This window comes from Symsagittifera roscoffensis, chromosome 3 (assembly GCF_963678635.1).
Source record: "Symsagittifera roscoffensis chromosome 3, txSymRosc1.1, whole genome shotgun sequence".
NCBI lineage: Eukaryota > Metazoa > Xenacoelomorpha > Acoela > Convolutidae > Symsagittifera > Symsagittifera roscoffensis.
In genome coordinates this window covers 4,253,669-4,261,519 of record NC_087064.1, presented here as the reverse complement: position 1 = coordinate 4,261,519, position 7,851 = coordinate 4,253,669, and positions in this window count along the sequence as shown.

Below are 7,851 nucleotides of genomic sequence, written 5' to 3'. Positions count from 1 at the left end.
TGGTGATCTTCCGCGAGAATTATTTGAAAAGGAAATATTTGAAATATTTTATTTGGTAAATTTTGATCTTTTTTCATGTATGGGTGAAATAATTTGATTAGTTTTTTGTGTTTTGGTTGTCTATTTAAATTTTCTGGTTGTTTTTGTCTGCAATCAGCCTTGCTATGTCCATATTTGCGACAATAGTTACACCTTTTTTCAATGCAGGTTTGCTTTTGAAATTTGGATTCTTTTCATAGATGTTCAAGATTTGAGCAACGTGTTCTGCTAGATCATTATCAGAGTCTTGGAGATTATTAAAAAGTGAAGTTGTAGTTCGAATGTTGTTTACATATTGTAGTTTCAATTTTTCTGTTTCTTCTAGTTTTCTTGTGATTTCGGCTTGTGCTAGTTTATCTAGTAATTTTCGAAAATCTATGTCAGATTTTCGGATTGGTGATGGATGTTATGCTGACTTTTTTATTGCAGTTTAGCGTAATATTGTTGTTAGAGTCGTCATTAAAAATTCAGTCATTTTCGTGATATGAAATCATGTGTATTAGGAGATGGCTTTTCTTACTGCGAGTTGTTTTGAATCCTGCATTATAATCGAAGCCGTAATAATCGTTCTAACATTACCAAACTGATCTGAAAATCCACTCTCCGTGTTGACGGGTGGAATTCGTGGGTCGCATTTCTAGGCTTGGCTGTAAACTATGATTATCCTCTTCTTGGCTGTTGTCTGTTTCCTTTTGAGTATCGGTCTCGTCACCAGCTCCTGCCCTTATTGTCAATGGGAGGAAATTTTCCACGAGTAATCTTTAATTTTTCGGAAAAAGAAGAAGAGGATACTGTTTTTTTTGGTTATCCCTCCATTCATGGCATTGTCGAAGGGTGAACCCTAAGCAGTTGGTTTTTCAAACGAAATTTTAGACAGTTCCGACATTTCTTCCCGACTAAGAGTCCCAGTCGATGTCGCAAAGTCCTATCTCTGTTCTACTGGAGCAGGATCACTGATCACTAGCCTCGTCCTGTTCTTCTCGGTTCCAAGCTGTTCCTGATTGACATTATAAACTGGACTCCGGTGTGTCACTTTTTCCAGTGTTGCTCGTTTCTCTTTGTCCTCAGAGACCTTCTGTCTCCTGTTTTCAACGATATCTCCTGAAACCTTCCCCTTTTTCCGAGCCTTCTGGTTTTTGCCACATATTACTTATCTTGTTTTGGTAGGAACTTCCTAGTGCTATCACCCAGTTTAGGTATCCTCAACTTGTCTAAATTCATATTAGCCTATCACTAGTCGTTGCTCACTCACCGAATTAGTCTAGCGAAGCTCCACTGCTTTCATAACAAGTGATAAAAACTTTCAAGTGACCACGAATCTAGAAAAGTTACCTCATTACAGCGTATTTCCAAATTATGCTCAACCGTGATGAATGGATTGTCGAACGAAATGCTAGCACAGCTGTTTGATGTGAGTATAATTAAAATATAGTAAGCTCACTATCCAAATCGTAAAAAATAATAATTCAGTTTGAAAAGAAGAAAGGAAGAAAAAAGCATGTGCGTTGCGATCAGTCGCAGTTTGATATTCGAACGTATTTCTAATCATAAACTTTTTTCTTGAAGGCATTTATCTTTTTTTCACGTTGGCTTCTATTGCACCCAATGTGTTTAGTTTTACTTATCCGCCTCGAGATTGCCCGAGCTAGTCTTACTAAAACTCTCAAGCATCCACTTCTCCAAAAAAACTTTCGGATTTCAAACCGAGGTTTTTCAGAAGTATGTTTCTATTATTGGTTTGACTTAAAGTTGCGGATCTCCGGGTTTGGATTTGTATAAGTGGTATTTTGTTCTCTCTTTTTTTATTTAATGACATATTACAATTGCAGTCAATGGTTGCTTGTCGTTCATTCTCGGTCCTCCTATGTGTCCTAAAAAATCAATTGATTTTTCTTAGATGTCCTTTTTTTGCTTTTTTATGGCAATTTTTTCGTTTAACATACGATGAGGGTTGCTTTTCTGACCCTTTCCGTTCTATGTAGGCTCATAGGGATTTGTGAGGACCGGCATTTAAGGACCTTTTCAGATTGGCTAATAAAGACCCTCGCGGATTGGCAAAATTGGGATCTTCTGGTTACGCTAGTAAAATTTGGACCTTATGTATTGGCAAGTTAAGGAACATTCCGGATCAACACCCTTCTAGAATTGTGAAATTGGGACTTTTAACGATTGGCAAAAATGGGACCCGTCCGGGTTGCCAAAAATGGGACGCTTTCGAACTGGCGAAAATGAGACCCTTCCGGATTGGTGAAACTGGGACCCTTCCGCGTTCGCAAAATAAGGAGATATCCCAAATGAGACCCTTCCGGATTCGTGAAATGGGGTTTTTTCCGTTTACATTCGAAAAATTTATTCCTCGCGGAGTACGTTACTAAAAGTCTAATGTGTAAAATTAATTGTTTGGGAAGGGTTTGTTTTGAACTTGGACCCTCCGGATCCAAATAAGGCTGTTAATTTTGTGGTTTTCCCCCAACTGGAAAGGGTCTAATAGCAGGCTTACTTTTCGTCTTATTTGCTTATCTCAAAGGTCCTTGGCCCTTCTTAACCGTTCCAAACAATGTAAAAAAGCCTTATTCAACCATTGCTACCTTTTGTTTGTGGTATAAAGGCTTTACAAAACTTTTCAATGAACCAGGAGTCTACCTACAAAACCGGCCTTTTTCGAATATATTTGTTTAAATAGTTTCTTCTATGGATTGTTTTTCTTTTTAAAAACTAATCCACGTAAAACGGATTTAAATTCTGATATAATGGTTTAGAATTGAGCCAGATTGATCCGTTGTTTCTCGAGTTATAAAACAAAACGTCTTTCGTCTAAACTCAAAAAAATTTCGATAAATACATTTTCCGCTTTTACCGGTTTTACCTTGTCATATTGGCTAAAAATTTATTGATATGAGCTCAAAAACCTTACACGTTTCTAGTTCACTTTAAAAGAAAATGATGAAAAACGTTTTTTGGCTGATAAAATTTGCAAAAGTGTTACAATTTGGACCCATTCATGTTGGTGAACCCACATAATCAAAACTTTTAAGTTTAACTTCTCTGAGATCAGGAAGATCGTCGGTAAACAGGTTCTAAAACCTGTCGCTCAACTAGTGGATAATAAGCAGATAACAAGTTTTATCGCTTTAGCTCGAAAGTTTCGAAAAACGTTTTTCGCTGGCATTTCGATTTTTCAAATTTTGCGAAAAATTGGACGCGACACTTTTTTCTGTCTAAGAATGTTGGGATTAATTTAAACCGGTTTCTCCATTATGATTTAACTCCTTATTTATACAACTTTTACCGCATTGAAAAAAGGAGAAAGGAGAAATCTCAAAGTTTGCATTCGTGAGGGATCAAAATATCAATTTTTGGACCTTAAAGTTGTTCTGTTGATGGTCTATTTGGCTTAAAAAAAGTTAATACTGGTAGTATAAAAAGTAACAACAATTTTCTCAACCGCTCCGGAATCCTTCAGTATCCAAAAAAAGGTGCTATACTCGGAAAGTCGAACCTCGGTGAGGTTCACTACAGTGCTGTCACTTTCTTCGTGCCCCCAAAGATTGAAATCTTTAATTACTACCAAAAAAATAGAAAACTCAAAATGGATACGCAGCAGTCGATTTTTGTTCTCCTTGCGACCTTTCCTGCTGCTCCTTGCACTATTAGATAGGTCTTTTTCTTCAATCACTTGACCCTACCAGATTGATTGAAAATTAACAAAAATTAACTACAGTACATGAACAAAAGAAAAAAGTTGATCGTAACGACTGGGTTGGTTAGATATCAAGGAAAACATCTTACAACTACAAAAAGAAAAATTGGATCGCATCTCGTTTGGGAAGGTGTTCACTACTGAATTTTTTTTAGTGTTTTAGGGTTTTTTGGTTATATTAACTTTTGTTTTTCTTGAAATTACAATATTTTTGTTTGGTTTTTTATTTATCTTCAGTTACTTTCGGTCATTTATTGCTTGAGGAACGATGGGACTACCAATACCCCACCCTTCACCATATGTGATATCCAAGTTAAAAGCTAAATCCGGGGAATCCGGAAGTCTTTCGCGTTTTGGACAACCATTCCGGCAGTCGTTTCGGTGCGGAGACTTCAGTTAACGGACTTGCCGATCATGATGTTCCGAATATTACCAAAGAGCGCCATGAAGTCTCATATGAAGTTTTTCGCCAAAAATACCTAACGACGGAAAGGAAAGTTAACCCTAAAAGGATTGGCTAACTTCTAGATAGAGCTTTACGTACCTTTAACCATGTCTACCATACCCAATTCAAGGTGGTTCTCGTAAAATTGGGTCGACAAAAAGATTACTGCGTGAACTCTTTCAGCTGAGCCGTGCAAAATAACTTAAATGCATGTGAAACTCATGGCTGGGTCTCACTCCCAAAAACAGGGCTGCTTTACTGTTTCAATTTGATTACTATATTACTATTGTTTGGTACAGTGGACAAAAGCATCCCATCCATCGGAGAAGCGATGGGTTGACCCTTTCCTCAATTCTCTGCTTCTCATTGTCTAAAAATGAATTTGGATGCGACTAATTTCAATTTAAGATAGTCCAGGAAGCTTAAATTATAAATTTTCCAGTTCAACAAGAGATCCTTTCCTTTTTGTTCCAATTCGCCGAACCAGCTCTTTCCTCGCTACCAGTAAGAGCTTCTTTCTTCACTTCTAGCCTTCCCGCTCGGCGGAAGGGGTCCAGTTTCTTCTCTTCCACTATCGATTGCTCATTCTTCACTTCCGTATCGTCATTTTCGATATCTTTCGTCTGAATTCTTCAAGAGCGAAACTTGTCTCTCTGTTTCCACGGTTTTTTGATTTCGCAAAGACTCAAAGTTGTCACGTGTCTTTAATTTGAGTCGAAATTTTTTTTTCTTCTTCTTCAACTTGAATTAACCTTTCCTAATTCAGTTTTTTCCAGATAACGTCTTTAATTGTCAAATTCGCCGAGCTAGCTCTTTCTTCGCTACCAGTAAGGGCTGCTTTCTTCACTTGTAGCCTGCCCGCTCGGAGGAAGGGGTCCAGTTTCTTCTCTTCCACTATCGATTGCTCATTCTTCACTTCCGTAACGTCATTTTCAAAATTTTTCGTCTGAATTTTTTAAGAGTGAAATTTGTCTCTCTGTTTCCACGGTTTTTTGATTTCGCAAAGACTCAAAGTTGTCACGTGTCTTTAATTTGAGTCGAAATTTTTTTTTCTTCTTCAACTTGAATTAACCTTTCCTAATTCAGTTTTTTTCCAGATAACGTCATTAATTGTCAAAATTGACGTATCATACAATTATTTTCTCCTGAATAATGTCCAATATCGTCGAAACAGAGATCGACTGCATTTTGGTTGAAGGTCACACATGTGAGCTACCTGGCTTAGCAGGAAGTACATGAAACCCCTTTTGAACATGGCTGTGGGTAATCTACTTTCTAGAAGCAACGGCTTATGATTAGCACAGAAGAATGAAGTGGTCATAAGCGCATTTTTGGCAATCAATTTTGACAAAGCTTTGAGTGAAAGACTCTGGGAAGGTTATGGCTATAAACGTCTCTCAAATGATTGACATTCTAGAGGATTTCAGCTGAATTTCAAAAAACAATAGGAAGAAGATTTTTAAAATCTTTCCAGTAGAAAAGTAGGTTTGTTTGAATTGTTATCCTAAAGACTGTGGTTCGATCTTGGACGAGGAATTTAATATATAACAGAAAAAGCTTAGTAATGCATTTCGTGCAACAAAAGTGCGACTGTGAAGTGACCATAATAGGTGTGAAATTCTTCCTATGATACAAAAACGACTTTTTAGGACAGTTAAAACGATCAAAACGTGGTAATTCAATCCAACTTACAGTTCACCGTTGAAGCACCTAATGAAAACAGCGACTTGGCTTTTTAGCACATTCGTTTGAATACAGGTTGCAAAAAGCAAATTAGATAAAAAATAGTGCTAAAAACCACCAAGTACAGATGAAATTCTAAGTTCTAGATTTTGCGCTCCACTGCAATACAAGAGAAACATATTAGAGCATACGGTGCACAAGATTTATAGGAGAATATCTACATGGAAAAATTTAATTAAATCTATGCTGATCAATGAACAGCGAAGGAAGAAAAAACAGTACCCAGAGGATTGGTTGTGCAGAAGAGAACCAGGATCACTAAATAGAAGTCTTGGGACAAATTTACTACCAAATAGGAGGGCAGGTAAAGCAACAAATGGCAAACGGGGCAAGAAACCCGAAAAAATGCAGCCTTACCAACAAGCAAATTAGAAACCGAACACTAGAAACCGGTCTTCCCTAGCTTAACTCATCATTTGAGCGTGATCTGAATCCAATCAGGTCTACAAAATGTCCTGTTCAATGTAATTTTAACTATGTTGAACAAACTCTTCGACCTTTGGCACAAAGATTGAAGAAAACAAGAAAAAGGACAAACCAGCAGGCGTACACATAGCAAGCAACCATTGCACAGAGATAAACATCAGAAAAATGGGCCGGCGCCTGGAGCTGCAACAACTGGGCCGCCGCCTGGAGCTGCAAAAATGGTTCTGCACCTAGAGCTGCTACAAAATGGCCTGCCCCTGGAGCTGCAGCAACTGGGCCGGCGCCTGGAGCTGCAAAAACTGCAACAGGGCCTGCGTCTAGAGCTGCAGCATTTCGGCCTGCGTCGAGAGCTGCATCAACTGGGCCGGCGCCTGGAGGTGCAACAACTGGGACGCCGCCGGGAGCTGCAAAATGGTTCTGCACCTAGAGCTGCTACAAGGCCTGCCCCTGGAGCTGCAGCAACTGGGCCGGCGCCTGGATTTGTAAAAACTCAAACAGGGCCGGCGTCTAGAGCTGCAGCATTTGGGCCTGCGCCGGGAGCTGCAACAACTGGGCTGGTGCCTGGAGCTGCAACAACTGGGCCTGCGACGGGAGCTACGTTAACTGAGCCTACACCGGTAGCTGCAGCACCTCTCATTAAGAATTAAAGACCTATAAGCTGATAAATCTTTTCTCTGAAACTCAGAACTTCCCGAAAATTAGTACTATGACATGTTTCGATCTGATTATGATTTTATTTTTTTTTATTCTGTTTTATTACTTTTCGAAGATTTGCCAAAAATCTACTCAGGATACCTTGATCAACCTGCGATTGCTTTTCAAGAACAAGAATCCACATTTTTGATGCGTCCATTGCCTGATGTTTGGAATTGGTATGCTTTGGTGGTCCACTCACCAGACTAAAATTGAATTGTTCTCGGGTTGTATTCTTCAACAATATATACTCGTCAGCGTGTCGGAGATCCAATGTTGTGATGCATACCATTTCTTAATCGTTGAGTCCTAACGTCTGTGCGACCAACGCCTGTGCGACCAACGCCTGTGCGACCAAGATATTGGCCGATCTTTTTTAATTCTGCTGCCAAATTTTCTATTCGATCTTTCTTCACCGTAAAAAATAAAGCTGCTATCATAAAATGCCAAAAAAAAGTTGTAGAAGTATAATTGAGTTTGTTGCGAATGAAAATAGTATAACACCGCATCAATTGGTTGAAAAAATAAAGTATGAACAGTTGATGCCATTTTAGATGTTGTAGAAGACGTGAACTATAGACTTAAAATCAATTATGTTGTAGCATGCGCATTTGAAGATCTTTCGAAAGCTTTTGATGCGATAGATCATGGAACTATTCCCGGAAATTTTATGCTTACGGCTTAAGATTTCCCGTCCTCTTAATTTTGAAATCTTATTCAAACAGATATCAAAACGTAGGAATTAACAATAGCCAATGAAAGCAGCAGCAATTACTTCGTGCTTTTCCATAGGGATCAGTTTTAT